The following is a 10,600-nucleotide window of genomic DNA, read 5'->3' as shown; positions in this document are numbered from 1 at the left end:
ATATATGAACTTTGCTAGTCCTGCCCTTGTTTGGGAAGCGCTCGACAGGAAATATGGAGAGTCGGATGCTGGGCGTGAACTGTATGTTAATGAGTTGTATCACGATTTTAAGATGGCCGATAATAATTCGGTTGTGACACAAGCCCATGAGATCCAGCTCCTGGTGGGGGAACTCGCTGGTTTTGGAGTCGTTCTGTCTGACAAGTTTGTGGTGGGGGGGCATTATTGCCAAGTTACCTCCATCTTGGAGGAGCTTTGCCACCACTCTCAAACACAAGAGGGAGGTGATGACCGTGGAAAGTCTCATCGCCACTCTTGATGTTGAGGAAAAGGCCAGAGCAAAAGATGCAGAAAAAGTTCCTCCCCAGCCGGTTCTGAATGCCAATGTCGTGCTAAATGGCCCTGGCAGTTCCGGTGCAAAGAATTACAAGAACAAAGGGAAGGCAAAACAAACCACCGGCTTTAAGAAGAAGAAGAAAGAAAAGGGTGACTTCAACTGCTTCGTGTGTGGTGAGCCAGGGCACATAGCCAGGAAGTGCTGCATGCGCAAAGGCAGGAAGGAAGGAGGCCAGCCATCTGCGAATGTTGTCGTTAGCGAGGCAGGTGGAGGATCTAGGTATGTCCCTAGTGTCCTTCTTGCATGTCAATCCACTGATTGGTGGATAGATACTGGAGCTAATGTGCATGTTTGTGCTGACTACAACTTGTTTTCTTCTTATCAGGCTTGCAGCGGTTCCACCATCGTGATGGGGAACGAAACAAGGGCAACCGTTCGTGGAACCGGTAGAGTTGACCTGAGGCTTACCTCGGGGAAGACTTTGTCATTGAAGAACGTCTGGCATGTCCCGGGAATAAATAGGAACCTGCTTTCTGGTTCACTGCTGTGCCGTGATGGCTACAAGCTGGTGTTTGAGTCGAATAAGTTTGTTATTTCAAATTTGGTTTGTTTATTGGAAAAGGCTATAACAGCGGAGGCTTGTTCCGCCTTTCTATTCTAGACGACTGTAATGTCGTAAACAATTTATCTTGTTCTTCACATTCTGGAATAAATGTTGGACATGTTGCTATTTGGCACTCTCGTTTATGTCATATAAATTTTGATCGCATTGTTCGGTTATGCAAGATTAATTTAATTCCGAATGTCTCCATAGTCCGTGGATCTAAGTGTCAGGCTTGTGTGCAAGCAAAGCAACCCCGAAAACCATTTAAACCTATTGGGGAGAAAAGCCTTTCACCTCTAGATTTAATCCATTCAGATTTGTGTGAGATGAATGGAGTTTTGACTAAGGCAGGGAAAAGATATATGATGACATTGATAGGTGATGCGACTAAGTGGTGTCATATTTATCTAGTAAAAACGAAAGATGAGGCGTTGAACTGCTTTAAGATCTACAAAGCTAAGGTAGAAAACCAATTAGAGAAGAAGATCAAACGCTTAAGGTCTGACAGAGGGGGAGAGTATGTCTCACATCAGTTTGCTGAATTTTATGCGGAGCATGGAATTATCCATGAGGTAACCCCTCCCTACTCGCCCCAATCAAATGGAGTGGCTGAACGCAAAAACCGAACACTTACGGACTTGGTAAATGCCATGTTGGACAGTGCCGGTTTAGCTAAGTCATGGTGGGGAGAGGCTGCGTTGGCTGCATGTTATGTTCTCAACAGAGTTCCTTCATCAAAAGGAGATACAACTCCACATGAAGGATGGAAAGGACACAAACCAACTATGCGTTTCTTACGTGCTTGGGGCTGTTTAGCCAAGGTTAATGTACCTGTATGCAAGAAACGAAAATTGGGACCTAAGACTGTTGATTGTATCTTTCTAGGTTACGCACATAATAGCAACGCTTATAGGTTCTTGGTAGTCAAGTCCGAGTTTTCTGATGTGCACACTAACACTGTGATAGAATCTCGAGACGCTACCTTCTTTGAGAACATCTTTCCAATGAAGGAAAATAGAGCATCCACTAGTCAACCAACTATACAAAGAGAATTTGAACCCGAGCCTGAACCGGAAGGTACTCCTTTTGTAACTCCGTATAATCCAACTGAGGAGGATGATAGCGAAGTAGCTCCTGGAAGGAGCAAGAGACAACGGACTAAAAGGTCCTTTGGAGATGACTTCGCTGTGTACCTCGTGGATGATGTTCCCAGAACTCTCTCTGAAGCATATGCATCCCTAGATGCTGATGATTGGAAGGAGGCAGTCCAAAGTGAAATGGATTCCATTCTCACTAACGGAACATGGGAAATCTGTCCACGACCGATGGGTTGTAAACCTATTGGTTGCAAATGGATATTTAAAAGGAAGTTAAGACCTGATGGTACCATTGAAAAGTATAAGGCTGGACTCGTGGCCAAGGGTTTTACCCAAAAGGAAGGTGAGGATTTCTTTGATACATACTCGCCTGTTGCTAGGATGACTACAATTCGGGTGCTGATTGCTCTAGCAAGCATCTTATAAATTCCTAATCCATCAAATGGATGTGAAGACGGCTTTCCTAAATGGAGAGCTTGATGAGGAAATTTATATGCAGCAACCTGATGGTTTTGTAGCAACCGGGCAAGAGAACATGGTGTGTAGATTGAAGAAATCACTCTATGGCCTCAAGCAGGCGCCGAAGTAGTGGCATGAAAAATCTGACAAAACTCTCACTTCGGCAGGCTTTGTGGTGAATGAATGAGACAAATGTCAAATATGGTGGGGGTAAGGGTGTAATCTTATGCTTATACGTTGATGACATATTAATTTTTGGGACCGATATGGATGTTATAAATGATGTTAAATCCTTTTTGTCTCAAAACTTTGATATGAAAGATTTGGGAGAGGCGGATGTTATTTTAAACATAAAGCTGCAAATGAATGAGAATGGGATTACATTAAGTCAGTCTCATTATGTGGAGAAAATCCTGAGTCGGTTTGGTTTTGAGGACTCTATAACATCTCCAACTCCCTATGACCCAAGTCTAAAGCTTCGTAAGAACAGAGGACAAGGGGTCGAGCAACTAAAATACTCCCAAATAGTTGGTTCTCTCATGTACCTTGCTGCTGCAACTAGACCTGACATTTCATTTGCGGTTAGCAAATTGAGCCGGTTTCATTCAAATCCGGGAAATGATCACTGGATTGCGCTGGAACGAGTAATGAGGTATTTGAGAGGAACCACAATGTATGGGCTGCACTATACAGGGTACCCTGATGTACCAGAAGGGTATAGTGATGCTAATTGGATCTCAGATGTAGATGAGATCAAAGCCACTAGTGGATATATATTTACTTTTGGCGGTGCTGCAATCTCTTGGAGGTCTCGCAAGCAGACTATCTTGACGAGGTCTACTATGGAGGCTGAACTTATAGCACTTGACTCAGCCACTGTTGAGGCAGAGTGGCTGCGTGAACTCTTGAGTGATTTGCCAATGGTTGAAAAACCAATTCCGGCAATAATTCTTCTGAACTGTGATAACCAAACCGTGATCACTAAGGTTAAAAGTGTGATTTGCCAATGCTAACCCGACCTATGTGATCAGAGATCCCGTGAATTAGGAAAAGGGAAAAACAAGTTGTTGGAGCAACAGGAGAGAGAGTACATATGTATCTTCCATTTCCCGCTGAGATGAGTACTCTAAGTACTGCATGGGAGGCTGACTTCTGTCTTAATATGTTCTAATGCCGAAACACTTTGAAAAGATACCGTCCTGCAGGGTATTCTTGAAAGAACACACCTATGTGAGCTTAGCTGTGAGGTCGCAGTACATGAGATTTGGGTGATCTCTAATGAGCTCACTAAAGGACTAGGGAGCACGACCGTAACGCTCCAAACCTTAGGTGTGGATCAAGGCGGCCTAGTATCAGTGATGCCTTCAGGTGAATCTCTTCTACACAAGACTGGCAATTCAAGGCAGTGCCCATTGCCTAGTTGTAAGAGGAGTGGATCATGGAGTGCTAGGTATAGTTCAACCCGAGACAGGTCTATACTTAAAAAAACTGTTATATAAAAGCCAGATGAGAACAAATTGCAGACCTTGACTTCTTGGTGGGGATTGTTGGAATTAATGGGCTTTATACAGAGATTGGGCCCAAATTAATTTCAGATTTGGAGAGAAGTCAAGGGGGTGGACAGCCATGTGGGAGTTTAGTCCCACATCGCTAAGGGAGCAAGAGTTTTACCTGCTTATAAGGGGGCCTCTCATGGTTCTATTGATTGGGATGACTAAAGATGCAAGTGTACACCACACGCGCACACGCACGCTCGCTCGCATTTCGCATTTATTCGCGTTTAATTACTTGTGACTTTGGCAAGGCGAGCGCGACCGTGGCCTAATAAAATGCATTTTTTGTTATTTTTATCGCGCAGTTTTTACTCTTATCCACCCGCGTCTGTCTCATGCACGAACCGAGGATAGACTCGCACGTTTGCGTGCGGTTACAGATTCGTTCATGATGGAGATATCCCAGGGGGCGGATCCTAGGATATAGGTAGATCATGCTGTGTGGGGTTTATCCATCCGAGTCTATAAGAGGGAGACGTCCTTCTTGCCAGAGACATTCGAGGAAAACACAACCCTAACCCGTTCTCATCTGCGCCGCCGCCGTCGACCTTCGCCGATCCTCTCCCTGCCGTGCAGTAGGGCGAGGAGAGCAGTAGTCTCCGGACTTTCCCCGGCATCGGCGACCTGCACGGGTAGCCGGGCGATAAAGTTTCTGGGCAGTGCATCCGCACGGCCGCTCAATCTTCTTCGACTATGTCCGTCTGCACTGCGATCAGTTCATCATCAACTCTCCATCGACATCGCCTTCTTCACTGCGATCTCATCCTCAACCCCGCTGTAAGATATCCTTTTGTGATCAGTTATATTTTATGTGATCTTGTTATGGGACTTCCGTCCATGTCGATTTTATTTACTCTGTTAGATTTCATCTACAAGATTGCATGTATAAATCTGTTAGATCTGTCCTTGTTATCAGTCTCACATAAATTCGGAATTATATTAATTGTAATACCTGCCATATTTCCAACAGAAGGGATGAGTTCCATGACAACAACCTCTTCTTCTCCCTCACAGTGGCTGCATGTCGTAGCGGCGACGAGTAGCCGCATCCATGTCTGCGCCCAGACCGACATCAGGATGGATGCTAGGAGAGTGGCCACCCGTGCTTCATTCACCTCAACGGTGACGTGTTTACTGCTTCATGCAGGCACTTTTTATCATCCATCTTGTTATTCAAATCTCTATATGGTCGTCATAGATGATATTAGATGGATGTATCACTATTTTTCATGTGTTGCTGTAAACAGAATTCACACTGTACCGATACATATGTCTTCTTTTTATTTTAGTTTTCTCTTTTCAGACTGGTCGGGCTTTCTAGATCGGAAGAAATTTATTTTAGATTGGCCTTTGGGTTTCAGAAAATTCAGAATAAGTTTCATTCTTAAGAACACCTCTGGGGTTTCATTACACATGAGATGGGTCACTATGTTTACCATTGTTACTCGAGTATTTACGTTTTGCAGTTTGCGATCTTTCCCCCATTAGTGTCCTATTATATCTCGGTTGTTATTTTAATTTAGTAACTGCTATGATCATTACTAATTAAGGACTAGCTTATGTCTCGGTTGTAAGTGCTTAATATTTCAGCAAAGCGTTGAATTGTACAATCAAAGTGTTAAATTTGTTTGTATTTCAACATCCTGTTTCAGGTGCATTCAAGTGTCATTTCCCTGGAGCTCATCCTTGCATTTTGTTTACAGTCTAAGCATAGGCATAACACTTGGGATGCTACAGTCACCATACTCTAAAGGCAGAAAACATAGGTGGAAAAGTAAAGGAGGCTCAAATAGGTTGATCCTATGAAACATTACATGATTTGGCTAGGATGTAACAGAGAATAAGATAGCATGTGCCTTTTCATTGATGGGGTGTGTGTTGAGAAAAGAAAGACATTGCATTTTCCCTTTAAATCTAGGATGAATTGAAAGTTTTGCTTACAGTTTCTTGGCTGGAACCGTGAAAGCAGTTACTTGGAATTTTTTAGCTCCTCTTTTTTTTTCTTAGGAGATGGTGAAACAAACGTAGTAGAAGCATTGTTTCCCAATCTCCATAGTTGTAGTTCAATGGTGTGATGACATATGATGGTGTTCTTCACAACATGAAAGGTTGCAGTAGATTGTTTTATTTATATGAATCATAGATTTGTTTGGGTATATAATCCATTGACGGTGTTATTGGGCACATGTACACTTCAACTCTCGTGCACCTGAACACTTGAACTAATGTGAGATGTCCTTTTTGTGAGGAATTGAAATGGAAGTTAATTAATCTCAATATGAATGCAGAACACAATACACACATGAATTTCATAGTCTATCTTGATTGAGACGTGCGTTGCACGTGCAATCTTACTAGTATATACAAGTGTGTTACAATCTATCTCTTTCCCACCTCTCTATACTAGTAAGCGTCTTTTAGTAGCTGGATTGCGCTTTGCTTTTATAGTAATTCCTACTCCCATTTAGGATGGTTGCACTGGTAGAAAAAGGGCCTATAGTTCCGGTTCGTAAGGGCCTTTAGTCCCGGTTCCTGAACCGGGACTAAAGTGTTGGTACTAATGCCCCGACCCTTTAGTCCCGGTTCAATCCAGAACCGGGACTGATGGGCCTCCACGTGGGCAGTGCGCAGAGCCCAGGCAGGAGACCCACCAACCGGGACCAATAGGTATCCACGCGTCAGCATTTCTGTGGCTGGGGTTTTAGTTTTTTTTTGAAGGGGGGGGGGGTTGGGGGGTTTTGGGGGGTTAATTTAGGTGTTCCGTATATTGTGTTAGCTAGCTATAATTAATAGAGAGAAGTGTCCTCTCTTATGTCCGTGCTTGATCGACGCTACGTACTATACATATGTATAGAGAGGACTAGACACGCTGGCTAGCTAGTAAGCAAACGAAGGAAACAGAAGATCGTCATGAACATATATGCATACAGAGAGAAGTGATATCGACCACCTCTCCTTCTCCGAGAGATTGGTCGAACAACAAGTTCTCGTATATCTATCTGACACTACCGGCTACATATATACAATAATTATCTCTTACAAATATAATCATACGGACTCAGGGTCCACATAGAATTCTCCGTTTTCATGGATCACGTGGTCAGAATGCCGCCAATTCCTCTTGAATTGCTCGCATGCGAGCTGGTGCTAGGAGTCCATCCCGCTTCCGAAACATCTAATTTAAAGAAGGGGGTCAATATATATATATATATATGAATGAATGAATGAAACTCAACACAAATGATGGTAATAGAATAAAATTCTGAATGTTGTTATTTACGTACTTCATATTGTTCTTCAGTGTAGCCCCGCTCACAGGTCGTGTGGCGGATGGACTCGCAAACATAGTATCCACAGAAATCATTCCCTTGTTCCTGCCACAACCACTTTACAAGAAATAGAGGTTAATCAAACTGATAAGCAAGAATGCCAAATGGTATTGATGAAACTAGCGCTTGAATGACTAGTAGATGCGCTTAAAATGCTACTATAGTACTTACTTTCGGGTGTCTAAATTGCAGCTCCTTCGGCAGTCCCGGAGCTTTTCTGGTGAATTTTCTCCAAACCCTGTCGGACAAAGAAAACAATTACTTGATATATCAGGAAATGAACAAAGTTGCTGATATGGTGGATAATGATCGATTTAACTTACTTCTCGAGTATTTGAGTCATGTCTGCATAGTCCTGGGGATCTTTTCATCTTGAGTCTAAGACGGTTACTAGTCCCTGCTCAAGCTTAATCTGTAGGAGAATATAGTGGAAACTGCACACGCATGCATAACTCATCAATTACATTACTATAACCTTGACTAATATATAAGGGAAACCGAATACGCACAAGACAGTAACACTCACTTGAAGTTGTAAGGAAAGAGTATTATATCTTTGTTTGATTTATTACGAACGATCATAGCAAGTTGGCCTCGGTAGCTGCGGCATGAAATTTAACCTGAGTTGCATCAATGAGATATGTGTTAATGAACCCAATATCACCGACTTGTCTTTTCTTCAATTCGGCGATCTTCAATCTGCATAATATAGTGAGGATGATTATAAATACATGCAATGAAATAGCTAAGCTATATAGAGAAACTTAATGACAGAAGTAGTACTACTTACAGACAGTAGCAGGCAACCGTTGTTTTATCGAGGGCCAATTGATTGAAAAACTGATAGAACTCCTCAAATGGAACAGGCAACAGATCAATTCCAACGAGGTCATGCTCCTTTTTAACTTTCACATACAAAGTACTCCTCCCCCCAGAGTCTCTGCAGATTTTCAAGTACCAATCATGCAATCTTCGCATCATCGTTGATAGAGATCTTTCATCTTTGACGAGAGGCTTCCCATACTCGCATCTTTGTATCTGCATGTCCATGGGTTCATAATGTACTTCGTCGGGCAGGTAATCTGCAAGATTGCTATAACCGGGCACCATCCTCGGATCATTAGCGACGTTGTGGCTAGGCACCTTGAGCGGGGGGCTCGATTGCTTCGCTTGTTTGCCGAGCTGGGCAATTTGTTTCCCAGCTCGTCGTTCTTTCAGCCTTTGATCACTGACAGTACTTCCCGACCGCTCCACTTCGGCAAATTCCTTTCCAATAATGCGGTCATAGTTTCCTTTGGAGGAGACTTTGGTGGTTTTGTCAGGGCAGCCAGAGTGCGCTTCACTTTCACCCGATCTACCTTCTCCTCCGGAGGTGGATGTTTCTTTGCTTTCACCCCTTCAAAGAAGTTCCTCACTTCTTCTCGCGCGATCTCGGCGTTCTCCTCCGCGGTCCTCTCGTATGGTAACTTCTCTGGAGTCTTCAGAGAAGGACCGAATCTGTATGTCCTCCCGCCTCTGGTTGTACTGCTAGACGCCGACCGAGCAGACGGAGCGGTTGTCTTCTTTACTTGCTTAAGAGGCGGAGGAGAAGGACTACGACACGCCGGAGCTGCTGGAGCGGTGGCAGGTCTCTTCCGCCCTTGCTGACGAGGCGGAGAAGGAGGAGGCTGGCTGCTCGGGCGCGTCGGCACAGGTGGAGAAGGAGGCGGAGTGCCGCCACGCGCCGGAGAAGGAGCCGGCCGAGGTCCCTGATCGTCACTCGCCGGAGGAGGAGGCGGTGGAGGCGGAGTGCCCTGACTTGCCGGAGGAGGAGGAGACGGAGGCGTCCAGTTCGGAAGGTTGATGAGCTCCTTCCGCCATAGGCATGGAGTCTTCAGAGCAGACCCCAGCCGAGTCTCCCCTTCACCGGTAGGGTGGTCAAGCTGGAGGTCCTCAAATCCCTCCGTTATCTCATCCACCATCACCCTAGAATATCCTTTTGGAATCGGCCGGCAGTGAAAAGTTGCGCCGGGTTCAGTAGGATAAACAGAGCCAACAGCCGTCTTGACCTTCAAATTCATCCATTGCGTCATAAGGTGGCAATTTTGAGACTCCGTTATAGCATCCACGGGATAGCTGGCAGGAGCCGTCAAGGCATGCTCCGGCTGAAGCAGCTCGGTGGAAGCCACGCTGCTTCTGCACTGAGATGGCGGGGTAGCTTCGGGGGAGGCTTCGGCAGTACGTTTGCTGCGATTTGCTTCTCGTTCCTCTATCGCGTCTACCCTTGCTTGCAGCGCCTGCATTTGGGTCTGCTGCACTTTTTTCCTCCTCTCATGGGATTTGTAACCGCCTGCGTCCAGAAACCCAACCTTCCACAGAATGGAGCCTGGCGTGCCTCGTGTCCGTCCAGGGTGCTCAGGATTCCTGAGGGCCATTGTGAGCTCGTCATTCTCTCTGTCTAGAAAGAACGTCCCTTCCTGCGCTGCTTCGATATACTGCTTAAGCTTACTGACTGGTATGTCCATTTGATCGTTCGTCCAAATGCACTTCCCTGTTACAGGGTCTAAGGTTCCGCCAGCCCCGAAGAACCAAGTCCGGCAACGGTCTGGCCAGTTAATTGTCTCTGGTTCGATCCCTTTATGAACCAGATCATTCTCAGTCTTGGACCACTTAGGCCGGGCTACGAGGTAGCCACCTGACCCCGTGCGATGGTGAAGCTTCTTCTTCGCAGCATTTTGCTTGTTTGTCGCCGACATCTTCTTACTCTTTTCCGATGTCTTGTGGGCCACAAATGCGGGCCAGTGATCTCTGATCTTCTCATATCTGCCCTTGAATTCTGGCGTCTCATTATTTTCGACAAACTTATTCAGATCTTTCTTCCACCTCCTGAATAGTTCTGCCATCCTCTTCAGAGCAAAAGACTTGATTAATTTCTCTTTAACTGGGTTCTCTGGATTATCCTTTGGCGGCAGGGTGAAATTTGACTTCAGCTCAGTCCAAAGATCATTTTTCTGCATATCATTGACATAAGACACCTCAGGGTCTTCTGTAGCCGGCTTAAACCATTGATGGATGCTTATCGGGATCTTGTCCCTAACCAGAACCCCGCACTGAGCAACAAATGTGCTCTTTGTCCGGAGGGGTTCAATAGGTTGGCCGACGGGCGCGATTGCTGTGATCTCAAACTTTTCATCTGAGCTCAACTTTTTCTCCGGGCCTCGTCTCTTTACCGAAGTTGTGCT

This window comes from Triticum aestivum, chromosome 3A (assembly GCF_018294505.1).
Source record: "Triticum aestivum cultivar Chinese Spring chromosome 3A, IWGSC CS RefSeq v2.1, whole genome shotgun sequence".
Lineage (NCBI taxonomy): Eukaryota > Viridiplantae > Streptophyta > Magnoliopsida > Poales > Poaceae > Triticum > Triticum aestivum.
Note: the sequence above shows the minus strand (reverse complement) of the source record.